Source organism: Scyliorhinus canicula, chromosome 2 (genome assembly GCF_902713615.1).
Source record: "Scyliorhinus canicula chromosome 2, sScyCan1.1, whole genome shotgun sequence".
Lineage (NCBI taxonomy): Eukaryota > Metazoa > Chordata > Chondrichthyes > Carcharhiniformes > Scyliorhinidae > Scyliorhinus > Scyliorhinus canicula.
In genome coordinates this window covers 123,714,205-123,737,969 of record NC_052147.1, presented here as the reverse complement: position 1 = coordinate 123,737,969, position 23,765 = coordinate 123,714,205, and the positions used below count along the sequence as shown (strand labels likewise).

General features: G+C 45.6%; 1 protein-coding gene across 2 annotated transcripts in view; it reads left to right on the top strand.

Annotated features, from left to right (window-relative positions):
* The window catches only part of stxbp6 (syntaxin binding protein 6 (amisyn)), a 354,356-nt gene that overhangs the window by 132,442 nt on the left and 198,149 nt on the right, over nt 1-23,765 (top strand). The gene's annotated exons all lie outside the window — the stretch shown is intronic.

The following is a 23,765-nucleotide window of genomic DNA, read 5'->3' as shown; positions in this document are numbered from 1 at the left end:
AAATTTAATTTGAAACCATGTTTGTGCTGTTCATAAATTTTGAGACAGCCAAGAGGAGTATCATACGTGCAAACAAGGAGCAGGAGTAGACCATTCGGCTCCTTGAGCCTGTTCTGTCATTTAATAATTTCATTTTTGATCTGATAGTTGCAGAAAATCTGTAAGATTCTGCTTCCAGCACCTTTTCAGGAAGAATTCCAAAGACACTTACCCTCTGTTTTAAATAGCAACCCTTATTTTTAAAAAATAATAATTTTATTAAAGTTTTCACAAAATATCAACAACAAAATGGAAAAAGAACCCCATAGAGTTAAATACAAAAGAAAACACCCCAGTATCGCCCTCCCCCCTGTACATAAGTAATAAATTAACACCCGTCAAAACACAAAAGCAAACATAGCAAATATGTACACCCCCACAGATCCCCCAGTATTGAATAACAAAAGTAAAAAAGAACTCCCCCCACCCCCCACTCCTGGGTTGCTGCTGCTACTGACCATTGTCTACCGTTCTGCCAGGAAGTCTAGAAACGGTTGCCACCGCCTAAAAAACCCTTGCACCGACCCCTCAAAGCTAATTTCACCTTTTCCAATTTAATACCGGCCTCTTTCGCCTCCTGCACTCCCGGCTCCTCTGCAACCGCAAATATTGTGAACCCCCAGCCCGGTTTGACCCTGGATCCTACCACCCTTGACACCATCCTCGCTACGCCCTTCCAAAATTCCTCCAGCGCTGGGCATGCCCAGAACATATGGGTGTGGTTTGCCGGGCTCCCTGAGCACCTAACACACCTGTCCTCTTCCCCAAAAAACCATCTCATCCTTGTCCTGGTCATGTGTGCCCTATGCAACACCTTAAACTGTATGAGGCTGAACTTCGCGCAGAAAGAGGAAGAGTTCACCCTCCAGAGGGCCTCTGCCCACGTCCCCTCCTCGATCTCCTCCCCCAACTCCTCCTCCCACTTACCGTTCAGCTCCCCCACCGAGGCCTCCTCCTCCTCCTGCATCACCTGGTATGTTGCCGAAATCTTCCCCTCTCCGGCCCATACCCCCGAGAGCACCCTATCCTGTACCGTGCGTGACGGCAGCAGCGGGAATTCCACCACTTGCTGCTTGGCAAACGCCCTTACCTGTAGATACCTAAAGGTGTTTCCCGGGGGGAGCTCGTACTTCTCCTCCAGCTCGCCCAGGCTCGCAAACTTCCAATCCACAAACAGGTCCCCCAGGCTTCTTATCCCTGCCCTGTGCCACCCTGCAAACCCTCCATCCATACTCCCCGGGACAAACCGGTGGTACCCCATATCGTGGTCCACACCGAGGCCCCCACCTCCCCCCTGCGTCGCCTCCGTTGCCCCCAAATTTTGAGGGTAGCCGCCACCACCGGGCTCGTGGTATACCTCGTTGGAGGGAATGGCAGCGGCGCCGTTGCATCGCCTCGACTCGCACCCCCACAAGACGCCGTCTCCAGCCTCTTCCATGCCGCCCCCTTCCCCTCCATCACCCACTTGCCCACCATCGCCGCATTAGCGGCCCAGCAGTACCCACAGAGGTTGGGCAGCGCCAGCACCACCCCCACCCCCATGCCTGCTCCGCTCCAGGAACACCCTTCTCACTCTTGGAGTCCCTCACGCCCACACAAACCCCGTAATGCTTCTGTTCACCCGCCTAAAGAAGGCCTTCAGGATAAGAATGGGGAGGCACTGGAATAGGAGCAAAAACCTTGGGAGCACCATCACCTTGACTGACTGCACCCTACCCGCCAGGGGACAGCGGCAACGCATCCCACCTCTTAAACTCCTCCTCCATCTGCTCCACCAACCTCGTGAAATTAAGTCTATGCAGGGCCCCCCAGCTCCTGGCCACCTGGACCCCTAAGTATCTGAAGCTCTACTTCGCCCTTGTTTAGTGGGAGGTGACCCTTATTTTTAAACAGTGACTGCTACCTAGTTCCAGATTCTCCCACAAGAGGAAACATCCTCTCCACATCCATCCTGTCCAGACCCCTCAGAAACTTGTGTTTCAATCAAGTCACCTCTCACTCTTCTAAACTCCAGCATACACAAGCCTAACCTGCCCAACCATTTCTCATAAGGCAGCCCACCATTCCAGGTATAAGTTTGGTAAACTTTCTCTGAACTGCTTCCAATGCACTTACATCCTTAAAAAAGGTGACAATACTACATATAGTACTCCAGATGTAGACTCTTAACCCTTATTTGATTGGGAAAACTGTGATCTGCAATCCATGCTCTAATGTAGCAAGTGTATTTGTATAGTTATGGCTAGAGTTCAGTTGATGAGTCAGTCTTCACCTTGCTTTCAGAGAAGAATTCTAACAAATGCCGATTGATCTGGGTTATCAGTGCCATGAGGTCGCAGTGCCACCGTGCCCCCCCACCGCCCGAATACCCCACCCCATCCAGCTGACGGTTTTAACCACGGTGATTTCTGCTCAGGTGGAATGTCAATTGCTAACTACAGAATGGAAACATCAGTAACTTTAAACTCTATTTGCAATGTTAGGAATCAACCCAATTCATGAATTTCCCCCTTTACTGAAATGGAAAATCGTTGCCAGTCAAACGGCCTCAAAGTCTACTTCTTAAAAAGAATTTTAATGTGACTCAACTTCACCAGAATAAAATGTGACCAGATTATTTATCCTAATTTGGCATTGCACATTGACTAATTTAATGAAATTGCACTGTCAGGACCCGGAGGTGCATAATATAAATGAGTTAAAACTCATTAGTTTGGAAGTATTATATCACTTATCATTTTTCCTTTAATTTAAGAAATCCATCCAGCTCACTAATGTTGAATTGACTGTTCATCTGAACCACCACCATTCTCATTAAACACTAAAAGTGATTGAGGGGAAAGTTTAAACATCTCAAATCTATTTGAAAGTATCCAACAAAATGGATAAAGTTTGGAGTCTTTCAGTTATGAATAAAAGGAGGCTTGACTAGTCCTGGGTTAGCTCAGTTGGCTCGTGATGCAAAGTGACACCAACAATCCAGGTTCAATTGCTGTACTTGCTGAGGTTATTCATGAACGTCCCACCCTCTCAACCTTGCCGCTTGCCTGAGGTGTGGTGACCCTCAGGTTAAATCACCACCAGTCTGCTCTCAAAGGCTTATGGCAGGTATTGAGGGCTCAAAACAGCAGGAGCCCTAGAGATGTATAGAATGTGCAAAATGGAAGTTAAAAAAGAAATTAGGAGAGCAAAAAAGGAGCATGAAAGAGTACTGGCAGGTAAAATAACGGAAAATCCTAATACAAATACATTATGGATAAAAGAATAACTAAAGAAGAAGTAGGGACCACCAAGGACCGTGTTGGTAATTTGTGTGTGGGGCCGGATAATGTAGGTAGGGTTCTAAATTGTGTCAGTGTTCATTCGTGAGAGGAACGGTGTGGGTATAGAAATCAGAGAGAAGGACTGTGATAAAATTAAAGAGATTAACATAGACGGAGGAGAGATTCTGAGTTATCGGTCAGGCTTAAAAGTAAGCAAATCTCCAGGGCCAGATGAAATGTATCCCAGGCTTATGAGTGAGGCAAGGGAGGAAATAACAGAGCTGCTGGCAATGATTTTCATTCCTCTCTGGCCACAGGAAAAGTGCCGGAGGACTGGAGGATAGCCAATGTGGTACCATAATTTTAGAAGGGATGAAGGGCAAAATCTGGAAACTACAGACCAATCAGTCTAATCTCAACGGTGCGAAAAATATTGGAATCAATCTGAAAGACTGAATTAATCTGCATTTGCAGAGTCAGGGATTAATCGCAAAGAGTCAGCATGGTTTTGTTAGGTGCAAGTCATGTCTGACCAACTTGATTGCGTTTTTCGAAGAGGTGAACAGATGTGTAGATGAGGGAGAAGCACTTGACGTAGTCTACTTGTGACTTCAACAAGACTGGCGATAAGGCCCGCATGGGAGACAGATAGCGAAGGCAAGAGCCCATTGGATCCAAGGAAATTTGGCAAATTGGATCCAAATTGAGCGAGTGTCAGGAAGCAGAAGGTAATGGTAGATCAGTGTTTTTCCGATTGGAAGCCCATGTCCAGTGGGGTCCCAGGGATTAATGTTGGGGCCCTTTCTGTTTGCGGTTTATACAAATGATTTAGACATGAGTGTATGGGGGGAGTTGGTCAGTAAGTTCGCAGATGAGAGGGCAGCACTGTGGCGCAGTGGTAGCACTGCAGTCTCATGGCACTGAGGTCCCAGGTTCGACCTGACTCTGGGTCACTGTCCGTGTGGAGTTTGCACATTCTCGGCGTGTTTGCGTAGGTTTCGCCCCCACAACCCAAAGATGTGCAAGGTAGGTGGATTGAACATGCTAAATTGCCCCTTAATTGGAAAAATGAATTGGGTACTCTAAATTTATATTAAAAAAGAGTTGTCAGACACAAACTCCCTTTGACAAAGCCGTGCTGACTCGGTCCTATTTAAAAAAAAATTTTTTTTAATTTTGCAGATGAAAAGAAAATTGGTGGGTGGTAAATAGTGAGGAGGATGGCTTTAGATCACAGGATGTTATAGATGGGCTGGTCAGATGGGCTGATCATTGGCAAATGGACTTCAATCAGATAAGTGTGAGGAGATGCATTTGGGCAGGACAAACAAGGCAAGGGAATACATGATAAAATGACAGGACTCTGGGAAGCACCAAGGTTCAGAGGGACCTTGGTGTGCATGTACCCAGTCCCTTAAGGTAGCAGAGCAGGTGGATGCAGTGGTTAAGAAGGCGTATGGTATACTCGCCTTTATTAGCCTGAGGCATAGAGTTTTAATAATAATAATCTTTATTGTCACAAGTAGGCTTACATTAACACTGCAATTAAATTACTGTGAAAAGCCCCTCGTCGCCACATTCCGGCGCCTGTTTGGGTACAGGGAGGGAGACTTCAGAATGTCCAAATTACTTAACAGTGCATCTTTCGGGACTTGTGGGAGGAACTGGCGCACCCGGAGGAAACCCACGCAGACACAGGGAGAACATGCAGACTCCACACAGATAGTGACCCAAGCCGGGATCGAACATGTGCCCATAGCGCTGTGAAGCAACAGTGCTAACCACTGTGCTACCGTGCCGCCCGAGCAGGGAGGCTATGCTGGAACTGTATAAAACGTTGGTTAGGCCACAGCTAGAGTATTGTGTGCAGTTCTAGAATCCGCGTTCTAGGAGGGATGTAATAGCACTTGAAAGGGTGCAGAGGAAATTTACCAGGATGTTGGTTGGGCTGGTGAGTGTCATGAAGTGGGATTGGATAGGCTGGATTTGCTTTCCTTGGAGCAGAGGAGACTGAGGGGGGACATTATTGAGATGTATAAAGTTGAGAGGCATGGATAGAGTAGACAGGAAGAAACTTTTTCCCTTGGTGGAGGGATCCATTATCAAGGGGAATAGATTTAAGGTAATGATCAGAAGGTTTGGAGGGTATGTGAGGAAAACTTGAGGGTGGTGGGCATCTGGAACTCGCTGCTTGAAAGGGTGGTGGAGACAGACATGGGCTGAAGGGTTTCTTCTGTGCTGTAAACCTCTATGACTAAAGGTGCAATCATCCCTCTGGGACTGTGAAGCCACTTGCATTTTGCATTTTTAAATGTGAACTAATAATTTCCTTTATGCTGTTTCTCTCCTACATCCATTTGCAAAATATCAAACACACCTGTTAGACCACTACTTTTATCAGTGGATTTCCATATGTGCTGTGAACTTTTCTGGTGTAGCAGATCTGTTTCTAGCCCTCTGCTGCTTATTGCTTTTGAGTTGCCTGCTAATTAGTTTGCACAGTGGGTATGTATCCCTTATCAGGAAGCATCTACTCTCTATTTGCTGTCTCCCCTGTTGAATGCCAAGTTACTTTGGAGAGGAAGATATGGGTACTGATTTTGTTTCTTGATCATTTTCACCACTTTCCTTATCTTCCTCTGGCAGCACTCTTCCTAAATAATGGTCACCCTAATTATCTTATCCATATAACAATCGATCATTGCAAGTGTCAGCAGAGTTATCATTTGGAGGATTGGGGCATCGCAGAGGAACCTGATCCTGCTTCAGCAAACACTTAAACCCTGGCTGCCATGGCTGTATTTGTGTCCTTTGCTTTTCTGATTGGAGGGCTGTGACTAGTGGTGTTCGGCAGGGATCAGTGCTGGGACCTTTGCTGTTCGTAGTATATATAAATGATTTGGAGGAAAATGTAACTGGCCTGATTAGTAAGTTTGCGGACGACACAAAGGTTTGTGGAATTGCAGATAGCAGAGGATACAGCAGGATTTAGATCGTTTGGTGACCTGGGCGGTGAGATGGCAGATGGAGTTTAATCCGGACAAATGTGAGGTAATGCATTTTGGAAGGTCTAATAAGGAATATACAGTGAATGGTAGAACCCTCGAGTATTGGCCGGGGCATTGAGTATAAAAATTGGCAAGTTATGTTGCAGCTGTATAGAACATTAGTTCGGCCACACTTGGAGTATAGTGTTCAATTCTGGTCGCCACCCTACCAGAAGGATATGGAGGGTTTAGAGAGGGTGCAGAAGAGATTTACCAGGATGTTGCCTGGTATGGAGGGTATTAGCTATGATGAGAGGTTGAATAAACTCGGTTTGTTCTCTCTGGAACGAAGGAGGTTGAGGGGCGATCTGATAGAGGTCTACAAAATTATGAGGGGCATAGACAGAGTGGATCGTCAGAGGCTTTTTCCCCAGGGTAGAGGGGTCAATTACTAGGGGGGATAGGTTTAAGGTGCGAGGGACAAGGTTTCGAGATGTATGAGGTAAGTTTCTTTACACAGAGGGTAGTGGGTGCCTGGAACTCACTGGAGTGGGTGGAAGCAGGGGCGATAGTGACATTAAGGGGCATCTTGACAAATACATGAATAGGGTGGGAATAGAAGGATACGCAGCCCGGAAGTGTAGAAGATTTTAGTTTAGACGGGCAGCATGGTCGGCTTAGGCTTGGAGGGCCAAAGGGCTTGTTCCTGTGCTGTACTTTTCTTTATTTTTTGTTGTTCTTGCCCCGAGATGAGTTAGTTCAGTGTAGACCAGATGTCAAATCTTAGTATCGCTGTGTTCTCCATATGTAACTGTAGATGGAGTTTAAAATTCTAATTGCAAACACGCTTCTGACAGAAACTGGAATTTCCTTACTTTTTGTTTCTTGTACATATCAGATAGTTTATTTTACTACATTTAGTTTCCCCAGCACTTTCACACTCTTGCCTCAGGCATTGCCAATGGTTTGCAAGTCTGCTTGTTAAATTATGGACCACACAGACATCCAGTGCATGTTATTTGCAGTTCAGAAGAGGACATATATCTTCATCTCGGTAACTGGGACAGCATAGTACCATGGTGGTTAGCCCAATTGCTTCACATCTCCAGGGTCCCAGGTTCAATTCCCGGCTTGGGTCACTGTCTGTGCGGAATCTGCACATTCTCCCCGTTATGTGTGGGTTTCCTCTGGGTGCTCCGGTTTCCACCCACAGTCCAAAGATGTGCAGGTTAGGTGGGATGGCCATTCGAAATTGCCCTCGGTGTCCAAAATTGCCCTTAGTGTTGAGTGAGGTTACTGGGTTATGGGGATTGGATGGAGGTGTGGGCTTGAGTAGGGTGCTCTTTTCAAGAGCCAGTGCAGACTCGATGGGCCGAATGGCCGCCTTCTGCACTGTAAATTCTATATCTATATCTCAGTAACATGTTGGTAATCATCATTGTGCTAAATAATATGTGAAGCAAAGAACATCCTGTCTGCTTGACTTGTAGTTGGATCAGCTCTTATTTGGAAAATCTGACTTCATATGTGGCTTGAAACAGCTAAAATTAATGGATCATTCCTGATATGATTAGGTCGACATTTGAAGCCTGTTCTGATAATTATGATAAATATGAATGTTATTGGTTTCTAGATCTCCTCATTAGACAGTTGATACATTAGACACTGGATACAGCTGACCCTAATGATCTTTATTGCCACAAGTAGGCTTACATTAACATTGCAATGAAGTTGCTGTGAAAAACCCCTGGTCGCCACATTCTGGCGCCTGCTCGGGTACACAGAAGGAGAATTCAGAATGTCCAAATCACCTAACAGCATGTCTTTCGGGACTTGTGGGAAGAAACCGCAGCACCTGGAGGAAACCTGCGCAGACACTGGAGAAAGTGCAGATTCCGCACAGTGATCCAAACTGGGAATCTAACCTGGGACCTTGGCACTGTGAAACAAGAGTGTTATACATTGTGCAACCCTGCTGCCCTGTGATTTAGTACTTTCTGGGCAGTAACATCTAAGAAGGCACAACATTTGAAACTGGGCATTTTTACCAATAAGGAATGAGAAAATTGGAAGGTGAGCCGCTGAGCTATACACATCGAGAGTCGGTAACTCCAGAACAATGTGTCTGTGGCAATGAGACAGTACCTTTGATCACGGAATGGTGTAAGGCACAGGGACAGCTAAAGGACGGTGTAGAGGCCAAAAAGGGGAAACATGCAAGGCCAATTAACTAGCGTAATGACTGCCTTATTTTTCAGCAGCTTACACAGTGCCGATGTACTAAATGGGTTGAGAGCCCTGCTAACCGCCTTCAGGTGTTTTCGTTGGCACTATTTTTTTTCTTTTCGTCACATTGTAATACAAACAAAGCTTTGAGGAAGATTGTGCAAAGTTTTTTATTGACAAACCTTTCTGCGGTTAAGACTTGAGCAGCAAATTTGTTGAAAATAACAAAGTTGAGTAGAGAGCCTGACCATCAAAGGAACATTCATTTGTTTAACAAATGAGCCTTGATGGGATAGGTAGAGAGGTGGAAGGAACAAATATGAATTCAAGCCTTGACCCAGAGATGAATGCCTGTGCCATTTTGTGGCACCAAATCAGGCTTGTTGGCACAAGTGTGACAATCGGTAACAGGTTTTTGACATCGATCTCTGAAAAATATTCTTGCCAGAGAAGATTGACCTAAACTGAAAGACTCGTCCGAGCAGTCAAGATGGGCTTCCAACCAAATCACAAGTGAAGGACCTCTGTTGTAATATTTAAGCTGGCCATTTCTTCCCTGGCCTTTGGTGTCCTATCTGTTCCAGCAGCATGTACATGTTCAAAGAACTTGTCCTATTGCTCATGATGTAATATAGTTTCATCAGCAAATCAATGGTAGAGCAAATTCAGAGTATTACTTGAAAAGAAATAATGAATTTTCAATTTGTTATAGTTAATGTGATCTGTGTTGAACAGTAGTCATACAACTTTGATTCTTGCTGACTTGTCAGGCAGCAGTAGATGATGATTAATATCCATCTGGCCTCTGTGTAATGCAAGTGATTAAATGGAGTGCGTGTTTCGTGTTACAAAGGAGGAGTAAGAAATGACTCCCATCGTTTGCCACTTCAAGTCTGACTGAAACAGGGTTTTTGTCAATTCAGAAGGATTTACTCACTGTCAATTCTTAACCATTTAAGTGTTAGTCATGAAGAAACTAGTCTAGCAGGCTTTCTTGAATATAAAACAAAAAGGGGTTAGATTTTATAGAGGTAACAATCCACCCAGATAAAGATGCAAAATATTTAAAATGGTAAATCCTGTCTCTACTTTGCACCCCACATTCACACGCACGTTAGCATTCAAACTGCATAAGTTATGCTGTAGGTAGTTACTTTCTTAGCCAAATTAAAGTTCCATGCGGCAAGATTTTTTAAGAATTGTGTTCACTGCTCGAGCCCTTTGCTGGTATCTGTGACTGCAGCAGAGATTTTACGCAGTAATCTTCGATGTTCTAAGAATGCAGTTGAAGCCCATGTAAACTGTAATTGCTGGAGACCATTTATTTCTAAAAAATCAATGATTTTTTAGCTGCGATTCCTTTTGGTAAAAAAAATGATGTATCTCTGTGCTGGGTTTGAACTTTAACAGAGATAGGGGACGTGATTTACCGGATGTGTCCCGCCTGAATCATGATGAGATGTGGCTGGTAGATCCCAGGCGAGGTCTTTTCTGGGATCACCAACGGTCGTTATGCCTCGCAATGAGATCTTGCGAGATGCCGAGATCTGGATCCCGTCTAAAATGGACAGGACTCAGACTTGCAGAATTAAGTGAGTTTAAATGTTCACTAAATTCTGCTGACGCCATATTGAAGCGGCTCCTGGGATCTACCGGTCTAGCCGAGGAAACGCCAGCCGGGCCCCCTTCAGCATGGGCCCCCACAAATGGGGACCAAGCGGAACATAGAATCATAGAATGTACAGTGCACTGGCCCTTGGAAAGAGCACCCTACCTAAGCCCCTGTAACCCCACCTGACCTTTTTTGGACACTTTTTAGGACACTTTTTAAAGAGTAATTTAGCATAGCCAATCCACCTAACCTGCACATCAATCGAACCTGGGACCCTGGACCTGTGAAGCAACTGCGCTAACCACTGTGATGCCGTGCTGTGCTGCTTGTGCCCGTGCTTGTGGGGGTCTCCCGAGTGATTGGAGGCCCTTGGATGGCTGATATGTGGGCTGGGTACAACCCTGTCACTGCTGATTACACCCTGGCAGTGCCAGGCTGACAGTGCCAAAGTGCTGAGGTGGCACTTTGTCTGCACCAGGGATCAATCTCGGGGGTGCACTGCTCGTATGAGCTGGGGTGTGAGGGCTCGAGGACCCATTTAAAAATGGCACCCCAATCAACAGTTATAATCGCTGGATTACTATCCGAGCTACGTGAAAATTGACGTAGGGGTGAGAAAATTAGAGAAGTAAACACGTGGCTAAAGGAGTGGTGCGTGAAAGGGCACTGATATCAGCATTGGGACAGGAGGGATCTGTACTGTTGGGACGGTCTCCACCTGAACTGATCTGGGATCAGTGTTCTATCTGAAAGGATAAATTCGGTGGTCACAAGGACTTTAAACTAGCAAATGGGAGGAGGAAGGGTAGGGTAAAACTTCAAGAGGTACAATGCTTAATGGGAACATGTCAGGAGACGGTAGAGATTAATAGGATGAACAGGCAGGGTCAGTCTAACAACATCAAAATCTAAGGTGACTGGGGGTGAATGTTATGCGAGAGAACCTTTAAGAACTGAGGTGGGATTCTCTGACCCCCCTACCCATTTGGAGAATCGTCGGGGGCGGTGTGAATCCGGCCCCACGCCGGCTGCCAAATTCTCCGGTGCCGGGTTTTGGCGGGGGTGGGAATCGTGCTGCACCGGTCGGCGGCCGCTGGCAGTGCCCCCCCCCCCCCTCCCAGTGATTCTCCACCCTGCAATGTGCCGAGCAGCTGCCAGTTTTCGGCCGGTCCCGCTGGCGTAACTCAAACCAGGTCCGTACCGGCACATGCGCTGAGATGACGGCAGCACACGTGTATGCGCCAACTCACGTCGGCCAGCGGAGGCCCTTTGACGGCGGTTGGCACGGCGCCAAGCCCTTCCGCGCCTGCCTAGCTCTTGAAGGTGCGGTCCGACGCCGGAGTGGTTCACGCCACTCCTCGGCGCCAGTACGGCCCGCCCCGCCGGGTAGGGGAGAATCCCACCCTGGGTGTTTATTAAATAGCTGTAGTGGATGTACCTTAAAGAAATAGGTGTTTATTGAATAGCTGCAGTGATGTCTAAGTGTGGGTGGAGCTGGGCTGTCTGTCTTTCACTTTCGCTTTGAGCAGACAGCTACAGGGTGTTTTCGTTTCATTTTGAGAGCTGTATAGCTGCAGGAAAAGCAAGCAGCTGTTTAAGGATCTCCAGATCATTTGGGTGATTTCAAAGTGATAACTGCTCTGAGTAGAGAATTTAAACATTATCTCTGTTTAAAAAGGGTCTTGTGTCTTTTGGATGTTGCAAGGAAAGATTAAGGGTTACTTATAGAATATTGTATCTGTGGGGATGATTGGTGTCGATAGGTGTTAAGATTTTTACTGTGGGTTTATAAAGTGTTAACTGGTTTCATAAATAAACATTGTTTTAATTTAAAAGTACTTTAGTTCTCTGTTACATCACACCTGTAAAGTAGGCCCATGTGCTCCCCATAACCACAATCTATTAAAAGTTGTGGGTCAGGTGAACTCCATGATACACTTTGGGGCTCTCTAAACCCTGGCCCATAACTTGAGGCTGAGAGTTGTCAGAGTTTAATAAAGGGGGTGAGAAAGTGTGGAAAGTGTAGTGCACAAGAAAACCCTGCAAGGGAAAGACAAATCAGTAAAATATATTTTAAAAACTTTGTACCTAAATGCATGTAGTATTTGGAATAAGGCAATGAGCTGAAAGCATAAATAGAGACAAATGGCTGTGATTTTGTGCGAATTACTGAAACATGGTTGCAGGGGGACCAGGACTGGGAGTTGAATGTCCAAAGGTACTCAGTATTCCGAAAGGATAGACAGGATGGAGCAGCAGATGGATTCGCTTTATTGGTTAAAGATGACATCAAGGCTGTATTAAGAAATTACATTGGCACTAAGGACCAAGATATTAATTGATCTAGGTGGAAATAAAAAACAAGGGAAAAAAAACTCCTTCGGTGGGGTAATTTACAGGCCGCTGAGCAATACTTCCAAAGTGGGCATAATATGAACCAAGAAATAATGAGGGCTTGTGAGAAGGGCACAACGGTAATCGTTTAAAAAATGCTTCCCAATTAAGGGGCAATTTAGCATGGCCAACGCTGCTACCCTGCACATCTTTGGATTAGAACATAGAACAGTACAGCACAGTACAGACCCTTCAGTCCACGATGTTGTGCCGAACATTTATTCTAATCCAAGATCAACCTAACCTACACCCCTTCAATTTACTGTTGTCCAGGCACACTGTCTAAGAGTCGCTTAAATGTCCCCAATACTCAGATGCCACACTTCTCCTGGCAGTGCATTCCACACACCCACCACTTTCTGTGTAAAGAACCTACCTCTGACATCTACCCTATACCTTCCTCCAATCACCTTAAAATTATGTCTCCTCATGATAGTTATTTCCACCCTGGGGAAAAGTCTCTGGCTATCCACTCTATCCGTGCCTCTCATCACCTTGTACACCTCTATCAAACCACCTCTCTCTGCCGTCTTAGCTCCAGTGAGAAAAGCCCTAGCTTCCTCAACCTTTCTTCATAAGACATGCCCTCCAGTCCAGATAGCATCCTGGTAAATCTCCTCTGTACCCTCTCCAAAGCCTTCCTATAATGAGGCGACCAGAACTGGACACAATATTCCAAGTGTGGTCTAACTAGAGTTTTATGAAGTGGCAGCAAAACCTCGCAGCTCTTAAACTCAATCCCCCTGTAAATGAATGCCTTTAACCTTGTATTCAGCATTCAAATTTGACCTTCCAAATGAATCACTTCACATTTATCAAGGTTGAACTGGACAGCACGGTGGCGCAGTGGGTTAGCCCTGCTGCCTCACGGCACCGAGGTCCCAGGTTCGATCCCGGCTCTGGGTCACTGTCCGTGTGGAGTTTGCACATTCTCCCCATGTTTGCGTGGGTTTCGCCCCCACAACCCAAAGATGTGCAGGCTAGGTAGATTGGCCACGCTAAATTGCCCCTTAATTGGAAAAAATGAATTGGGTACTCTAAATTTGTTAAAAAATAAACAAAATTGAGGTTGAACTCCATCTGCCACTTCTCAGCCCAGCTCTGCATCCTGTCAATGTTCTGTTGTAACCTGCAACAACCCTCAACACTATCTACAACTCCCCCAACCTTCGTGTCATCGGCAAACTTACTAACCCACCCTTCCACTCCCTCATCCAAGTCATTTAGAAAAATCACAGAGAAGAGGTCCCAGAACAGATCCTTGCGGGACACCACTGGTCACCAGAACTCCAGGCGGAATACTTTCCATCCACTGCCACTCGCTATCGTCTTTCGGCCAGCCAATTCTGTATCCAGACATCCAAATTTCCCTGTATCTCATGCCCCCCAAGTTTCTGAATTAGCCTACCATGGGAAACCTTATGAAATGCCTTACTGAAATCCATATCCACTGCCCGACCTTCTTCAATGTGTCTCGTCACATCCTCAAATAATTCAATGAGGCTTGTGAGGCATGACCTGCCCCTCACAATGCCATACTGAGTATCTTTAATCAAACTGTTTTTCTAAATAATCATAAATCCTATTTCTCAGAATCCTTTCCAATATTTTGCTCACCACAGATGCAAGACTGATGGGTCTGTAATTCCCTTTCTTGAACAGGGGAACAACATTCGCCTCCCTCCAATCATCCGGTATTACTCCAGTGGAGAGTGAGGACGCAAAGACCATCGCCAACGAAGTAGCAATCTCCTCCCTCGCTTCCCGTATTAACCTTGGGTATATCCCATCCGGCCCAGGGGACTTATCTATCCTGATGCTTTTCAACATTTCCAGCACATCCTCCTCCTTAATATCAACCTGTTTGAGTTTATTAACCTGGTTCACACTGTTCTCATGGGCAACAAGGTCCCTCAGAAGCAAAGTATTCATTTAGGGCCTCCCCCCATCTCTTCAGACCCTAGGTACATGTTCCCTCCACTATCCCTGATCGGCCCTCCTCTCACTCTGATCACCCTCTTATTTCTCACATATTTGTCGAACGCCTTGGGGTTTTTCCCTAATCCTTTCTGCCAGGGCTTTTTCATGCCCCATTCTAGCACTCCTCAGTCCATTTTTGAGTTGTTTCCTGGCTACCTTGTAACCCTCAATAGCCGAGTCAGATCCTTGCTTCCTCAACCTTGCGTAAGCTTCCTTCTTCCTCTTGACTAGAAGCTGCACTAGTCTGGGGCTGGTTTAGCTCACTGAGCTAAATCGCTGGCTTTTAAAACAGGCCAGCAGCACGGTTCGATTCCCGTTCCAGCCTCCCCGGACAGGCGCCGGAATGTGGCGACTAGGGGCTTTTCGCAGTAACTTCATTGAAGCCTACTCGTGACAATAAGCGATTTTCATTTTTCATTTCATTTCCTGTCATCCAAGGCTCCTTCACCTTACTATTCCTTCCTCGTCTCAGTGGGACAAAACTATTCCGCACTCGCAGCAAGTTCTCCTTAAACAATCCCCACATTACTGTTGTGCATTTCCCCAAGAACAATTGTTCCCACTTTATGCTCCTCAGCTCCTGTCTAATGGCAGTATAATTTCCACTCCCTAATTAAATACCTTCCCATACTGTGTGTTCCTATCCCTCTCCATGACTATGGTAAAGGTCAAGGTGCTGTGGTCACTGTCACCGAAATGCTCTCCCACCGAGACATCTTACACCTGGCCTGGTTCGTTGCTGAGCACCAAGTCCAGTATGGCCTCCCCCCTAGTCGGCCTATCTACATAGGGTTGTGAGGTTGAGACCCACGCATAGGCGGGGAGAATGTGCAAACTCCACACGGAAAATGACCCGGGGCCGGGATCGAACCTGGTCCTCAGCGCCATGAGGCAGCATTGCTAACCACTGCCCCACAGTGCCGCCTGCATGACAACCACGCAGCTGGGAGAACGGAGAATCCTGCACAGGTATTAGGACTTGGTTCAGGAACCAATCCCCAATTTGTAACAGCATTCTCATGGGAAAATCAGTTCATTTTTAAAAATAAATTTAGAATACCCAATTTGTTTTTTCCAAATTAAGGGGCAATTTAGCGTGGCCTTTCCTGCACATCTTTGGGTTGTGGGGGTGAAACCCACGCAAACACGGGGAGAATGTGCAAACTCCACACAGACAATGACCTGGGGCCGGGATTGAACCTGGGTCCTCAATGCCATGAAGCAGCACTGCTGACCATTGCGCACAGTGCTGCCTGCATAATGATAATCATGGGTGATTTCAATTTGCACATTGACCACATTAATCAAATTGGCAAAGGTCACCTCAAGGGCAATTTCTTAGAATGTATGAGGGATTGTTTCTTAGTTCAATATGTAATGGAGCCAACAGGGAGCAGGCTATTTTGGATTTATAACGAAAAAGGGTTGAGAATTTGTCGTTAAGGATTCTCTTGGAAGGAGTGACCACAGCATGCTTGTATTACAAATTCAGATTGAGCCTGAGAAGACAAGAGTGCCATACAGTTCCAGTATTGAGCAGAGGCCTGAGGAGAGAGTTGACCCAAGTAGACTAGGCAGAAATAATAGATGGTAGGACAGTTGAGGAACAATGGTGGATGTTCAGGGAGATATTAAATACCTCTCAAATAAAGTATATTCCTGAGAGGAAGAGGAATTCTGAAAGATAGAAAAATGTTCCATGGCTGAACGAGGAAGTCAAGGAGGATATAAAGGCAAAGACTAGGGCATGCCATACTGCAAAAGCTAATGGTAAGCTGGAGGATTGGAAGAACTTTATGGTTCAACAAAAGTCATACTAAAAATAATATCTAAAGGGCTAAGATGAACTATGAAAGGTAACTAGCAGAAAACATAAACACTGATACCAAAAACGTATAAATGTATATAAAGAGAATACCTAAAATAAATGTTGGCTCTTTAGAGGACGAAACTGGTGAGGTAATGATGGAGAACACACAGACAGTGGATGGACTGAACCAATGTTTTGCCTCGGTTTTCATGTCCGAAGATAACGTTTTTCCAGAAATTACAGTTTAAAAAAAAAAGGAACTTGGTGCAATAACCATCACTAGGGTTAGGGTATTGAAAAAACTGATGGGATTAAAGGCAAATAAGTCTCCGGCACCTGATGGCCTGCACTTTAATGTATTAAGGGAGGTGGCAGGTGGGATAGTGGATGCATTGATTATAAAATTTCAGAATTCCCTGGATTCTGGAAGGGTCCAGTGGATTAGAAACATGCTAATGTTGATCCCCCTTTTTCAAAAAGGGAGAAAGGCAGAAAGTAGGAAAATATAGACCAGTTAGCTTGACCTCTCTGATGAGAAAGTTGCTCAAAGCAATTATTAAGCAGCCGATGACTGAACATTTGGAAAGACAAAACTCAATCCACCATTGCCAGCATAGTTTTATGGAGAGTAAGTTATGCTTGGCAAACTCGCCTTCTTTTGAGGTCGTAACCAGCAAGGTGGAGAATGGGGCACCTGTAGATGTGGTATATCTAGTTTCCCTTGACAAGGTGCCACATAAAATACTGATCCAGAAGGTGAGATCGCTGGGGATTGGGGGCAGAGTACTAGATTGGATTGAGCATTGGCTTAATGAGAGAAAGCAGAGGGTTGGGATAAATGGTTCTTCTCTGGCTGGTGAACTGTAACTAGCGGGTTGCTGCAGGAGTCCATCATCGGACCTCAACTGTTAGCATGTAACTAAAAAAGCAAATTGAATGTTAGCGTTTATTGCAAAAGGACTGGAATATGAAACTAGAGAAATGTTGTTGCAGTTGTATAGGGTGTTGGTGAATTCGCGGGCAAGATCTCCAATAATGGGGCTATGTCCCACGCCCGTTAAAAAATGCGCAGAAATCACGCTGGACTTACCTGGAGTAAGCCCCCCCCCCCCCCCCCCCAGACTGAGTCCGCAGCCACCACACTGAGTGCCCGCTGGGTGGAAACATGAGAAAACCACGCCGGCGGGAACTCGGCCAGCTGCACTGGGAGAATCGGTGCGGGGGCCTTATTCTTTTTCTTTTTAAATTTTAGAGTACCCAATTCACTTTTTCCAATTATGGGGCAATTTTGCGTGGCCAATCCACCTAACCTGCACATCTTTTTGGGTTGTGGGGACGAAACCCACGCAAGCACGGGGAGAATGTGCAAACTCCACACGGACAGTGACCCAGAGCTGGGATCGAACCTGGGACCTCAGCACCGTGAGGCAGCAGGGCTAACCCACTGTGCTGCCCTATGGGGGCCTTTTTCAATAGCCCCAGACCGGCGCTGCGTCAACCGCGTGCGTCCGATTGGCAGCGATTCTCCGGGGACCAGAGAATCGAGGGAGTAGCGTCGCAGTCGATCTCTGGTCTGACACACATTCTCTGCCCCTGTTCCGAGCATGATTTTGGCGCGGAGGCTCGGAGAATCCCGCCCCACATCCATAGTATTGTTTCCCATTTTGCTCTTGCAATTTGAGGAAGGATGTGCTGGCATTGGAGGCAATTCAGAGGAGGTTCACCAGATTGATTCCGGGATGAAAGGGTCAACGTATGAGGAGAGATTAAAATGGAGCTTATATTCGCTGGGGTTTAGAAGGATGAGAAGGGATCTGATCGAGATACATAAAATACTAAAAGGGATTGATAAAGTAAATACAGACCCTTCTGGCGCAATCTAGAATGAGAGGCCATAGATATAGTTTGAGAGGCAGTAGATTTAAAACTGAGATGAGGAGGAATTGCTTCTTGCAGAGGGTGGTGAATTTATGGAACTCGCTGCCCTATAGTGCAGTGGAATCTGGGTCATTAAATGGTTTCAAGAAGGAGAAAGATATATTTCTGATTTTAAAAAAAAACAGGTTGAAGGGATATGGGGGAAACAAGTCGTGAGGTGGATTTGAGACCAGGAAGAGATCAGTCGTGATCTGACAGAATGGTGGAGCATTCCTGAAGGGCTGAATTTGCTACTTCTGCTCCTATTTCCTACATTCCCATGAGCAGGGAGGAGGGGTAGAATATTACTGCCTACTGGCCGGTCCTTTTAGACTGCAGTCTTAGCAGCTTGCATGCTCTATTTAAAAGAAATTTCAGAAGCGGTTACTCTGACCACGTGACCCTCTCTCCCAATAATGATGTCAGAATTTAGAAGCTATTTGTTTTATTGATGTCTGAACCAACTTTTGTTTCATGGCTAGGGTGATTAGATTAACCCCTGATTAAACATTATCCATCTTGATGAGATAGACAGAACATTTTTTCCATGTAGCTATATTGTCCTATAAGACGTGGTCTCTGAGAGGAGGCTTCATAGATGTGCAAATATGAGGTCCAGTGCAGTTTCGGCAAATCTTTGAAATAGTTATTGGTTAAGTTAGGTGTGAAGTGCCAGAGAAGAATGTTGCGGCATATCTGAATTGTAATTCACATTGGAACATTCCAGAAACTGTTCAACTTGCAATACCAGAATTTAGGTGAATTGTGACGGCCTCTTCAATTGGTATATTTTCTTGTTTTTAAAAAGTCCTTTTTAAACAGTTCAATATATCTTTGATCAACAAATAAAATTAGAGATTTATATTACACTGGCACAAGTTAACATCATTGTGACAGTTGTTATGAGGTCATTCAAATTGGGTTCTCTTGTGAATTTTTTTTCAAATAGCTTGGCCAAAATATTTAACTTTGCTACATCTTTTTTTAGTACCTCTCCTGTCAAACTGTAGATTGAAGATCTGAGAAAAGTAATGAAGAATAGTGACAGTCAGCAAGACTTCTATTGTGTTCCATCATTCTGAAGAGCATTCTGCATTCTGTATTTGATTTTGCTGTAGGTAATTCTGATGTTGAATTAATAATACCATTTTATGAGTTTGTTTATCCACATTTGATCAGGAATTTCAATATCATTTTTGGTTTACTACCTCTGTCTCCTACGCTAGTTTTGACCCTAGCTCTGTGACAATATTCAGCCAGAATGGAGAGTTTATTGCAGAATAAAATACTTTTCAATATCATGGATATTAAAACAAATTAGATGTCTCCCTAGTTGAAAATTACTTCGCAGGTGGGCAGCTCAGTTATCCGGCAATCTCCCGCCTGGGGAAACAGCTGTTTTTTTTTTTTCTATAGTATTTTATATTGAAACTAATTTTTATTCTGCAATAAACTAGCCACTCTTTGTCTGAAGGTGGCTACAGACCTAGGGCCCAACTAATGCAAGTTGTCAGATTCAGAAACAAAATGGATAAACATTATGCAGAAAATAGCTGACCTTGGACAAATTAGAATTTGCATGTTGTTGTCAGCATTCTGAAGAATTGGCTTGCTGAATTGCAACTGTTTTTAACAGATGAAAGGAGACTGAGCAGGAACATTATCCTGATTTGATAATTGGCATTGACCACTTTACCTAGGAGTCTATTCCAAGTACTAGGGACATTAATCTGAGATGCGTGGATAATGTGGGTATAATAGAGTGCTTTAAATTCGGCGGTGAGTACAGAACTAGTGGATCAGGGTTTATTAACCACTGGTGGCCCCACAGTCTTCATGCCACAAATGGTGACTCGCCAGCCAATGCGCCGGGACATCACTCGCCAGACCCTGCTAACAAGGTTGAGCAGCAATTAAACAACACTTGCACAGCCAAATCCACATGGCGGCGAGATGACCAGCCCCACGATTCGGGGATGCACACCTGGTAGGTTCTTGGAGGCGGTTGAGGCCAGGAGATTTGTCCTGTGTCCCCCCTCCGGGCAAGGTGAACCACAAGGCAGCCAGTGCCGCCTGGGATAAAATGGCAGCAGCCGTCAGCTTGGTCAGCATGACTAGGAGGACCGGCAGCCGGTGCCATAAGAAGGTCAACAACCTACATCGAGCCGCAGGGGTGAGTTAGCACGGCGTACCCCACCCACCCCCCCCAATGAGCCTGCAACTGGCACTGCCCACGACCAGTGCAGTGCCCTGGTCCGACCATGTTGCCAACCCCCCAAACCCTTTCCCTAATCTAGGATGGCACCATCGACATGTAAAAGCTGTCATCTCCACCCACCACCAGCGCAGAGACGTGAACCTCGGTGGGCAACATTAGGACAGGCTTCTATGGCACATTGTGGTAGGCATCACACAGTTGCCGATGCACATCGGGTGGAGGCAATAATACCCAGGCGAGACAACAGTCGGAGGTCTGCTGGATCCTAGGTCCCAGTCAGATGTCACCGGCAATGGGTGGCACCGAGGCCAACACTGCTTGGGTGGCGATAGCAGTGGAGAGCCTGGTGCACGACATCAGTAGCATTAATCTGCACATTTTTGGTTCTCAGGAGCAGGGTCCGGGATACGGTCTGCCACCTTGAGCCTCTGTAGACGCTGCTGGTGTCATCTCTGGCGCCTGGCCATCCGGCCGACCAGCAGCACTACAAGGGCTAGTTCTATGGAGTTCAAAATATTGACCATACCGTTCAATATCTGGAAGGAATTGGGAGAGGGTGTTAGACTGACGAGCGCCCAAGACCCCCCATTCCTCCACTGATCCCCACCCTCCCAACCTACCCCCCCCTTCCAAGCTCGCCTGACTGCAGACCATGTGCCCCTGACACCCGCCTATAATGTTACCTGGACCGGGCACTGGTCCCCCCCCTCATTGCACTCACCCATGCACACTCCAGCCGTGGACATGTCCCCAGTGCTGGGGCCCATCCCCTGGGTGTTCGGATCTTTGCTGCTGCATGTGTTGTGTTGCCTCCCACAGTATTCAGGCAGTGTCCTGGCATCACGCTCCGATTGGGATGCTAGGCAATGACTCCCACATGTTACATGGCCTGCCCACCCATGGGAATCCACTTGGGTTGGGTGATGTGCTCACTTAATCACAATTATCAATTCAACAATAGCCAGAGCCCCCACCCCCACACACACGCAACTCTGTCCTCCAAGCATTCGGGCGGCAAGCCCAGTGCCCCGGCCTCATTGCCCGTGAACAAAGATGGCTATTTAAGGAGGAGTTAGACAGATTTTTAATTGGTAATGGATTGAAGGGTTATGGAGAACAGGCAGGATGGTGGAGTTGAGGCCAGGATGGGATCAGCCATGATCACATTGAGGGTGTTGGGCTCGGAAGACTAAATTGCCTACTCTCGCTCCTAGGTCATGTGTTCTCGGGAGGAGATGCTTTGGTTGATGTCGCAATCCAGCTCTTGGCCTATAACATTGTAGGTAGCAGATGTGGAACATGTCAGCCATGATAGAATGGCGGAGCAGACTTGATGGGCTGAATGACTGAATTCTGCTCCTCTATCTTATGAACTTATTCATCTCCTCGGCTCCCCGCAGAAGCCCTTCCGCCAAATTCACGTTTTATAAAGCAGTACTAATTGGCGCCAGCGTGACCTTTGCTGGGACGGTGGCTGGATCACGGGAGACCATTGGATATGGGATGGCACCAGTTAATTGTATGAAAATAGGGCTTAAGTGGTGATTATTGATTTCTCGCTATGCTACGGCAGGATCCCGATTTCGCCTTTTGGAGTGGGCCATTTGCATTACCAATGGTTTGGCACCCGGTGTGGTTCTTGTTTTTGGCCTTTCCTGCTAGTCACCAGCCTCCTCTTGCTCGAGCGCGACAAGGCCACTGTGTAGAGTTTGATGGTATTCCGACAATGTAAATGTCAACTAATTGGGCAGCATGGTGGCACAGTGATTAGCATTGCTGCTTATGGCGCTGAGGACCTGGGTCACTGTCCATGTGGAGTTTGCATGTTCTCCACATGTCTGCGTGGGTTTTGCCCCCACAACCCAAAGATGTGCAGGTTAGGTGGATTGGTCACGCTAAATTGCCCCTTAATTGGAAAAAAGAATAATTGGGTATTCTAGATTTATATATTTTTTTAAATGTCAACTAATAGGAAAGAAGGATATTCTGGATTTTTGTTTAATTGAACTTTTGGGGAACATAGAACATAGAAAATACAGCACAGAACGGGCCCTACGGCCCACGATGTGCCGGACTTTTGGGACAAATTACCTTTCCGTTGAAGGTTTCTTTGTGGGGGCAGCGCTGCTGCCTCACGGTGCCGAGGTCCCAGGTTCGATCCCGGTTCTGGGTCACTGCCCGTGTGGAGTTTGCACATTCTCCCCGTGTTTGCGTGGGTTTCACCCCCACAACCCTAAGATGTGCAGGCTAGGTGGAATGGCCATGCTAAATTGCCCCTTAATTGGAAAAAATGAATTGGGTACTCTTAAGTTTAAAAAAAAAAAAGTTTTTTTGTGTGTTTGTGGTCTTATGTCAGTTAATAAATGACATTCCCTTATCTTTTTGCTAACTCTGACTTGGATTATGCAGAAAGTGGAGTATATTGGAAAGTGGACCTGACTTTAATTAACCAGTCACCAGTATTCCTGAGTTCAGAACGAATATTTCTTTCAATAAGAAAACACACAATATCAGCACGTAAGCCAAAATTCATATTATTTTATTCCCAGCGGTTAAAATTTTCCTAACATGAAGCATAAAGATCCCCGTTATAAGAACTGGCAACAGAAACTAGTAGTTGCAATCTGTTCAACTCCATTATCTAATTCTCCATTGTCCCTTTATAGCATAAGCAGCTTCAAAGCTTCTAAAATATATACTAATTTAACTTTAATTTGCTACAATTAGAATGCAATTCCAGTTCTTCCCACAGAAGCTGGTAATACCAGTTGGTAAAATATAATCTATTTGTGAAGCTGTATGTCAACAACTTAAAAAGTGCAGAAAATGGAACTTGACTGAAAATCAGCTCTGAGAAAATCAAATGGTTCATAGATGATAATATAAGTGATATAACCTAACTTTGAAGTGTTCAAAGAGAATAAAAGGGACTTAGAAAAGCTTTTTTCCCCACTGCTGCTTTGATTCATGGCTGCAGTTAGGTGCAGATTTTTCTGTTTGACCTTTAAACACTGACTTCTTGTTGCGAGTAAATTTATCGACTGAAATCAAATGGTTTTGATAACTAGTAAATGATCTTTGAAGAAAATACTGAGGGATTATGGTGTGCAGTGATTTTCCAGAGGTTATCCAGAGGTCTTTTAATTCTTTTTTTTTTATAAATTTAGATTACCCAATTATTTTTTCCAATTAAGGGGCAATTTAGCATGGCCAATCCACCTACTCTGCACATTTTTGGGTTTGTGGGGGCGAAACCCACGCAGGCACGGGGAGAACGTGCAAACTCCACACGGACAGTGACCCAGAGCCGGGATCGAAC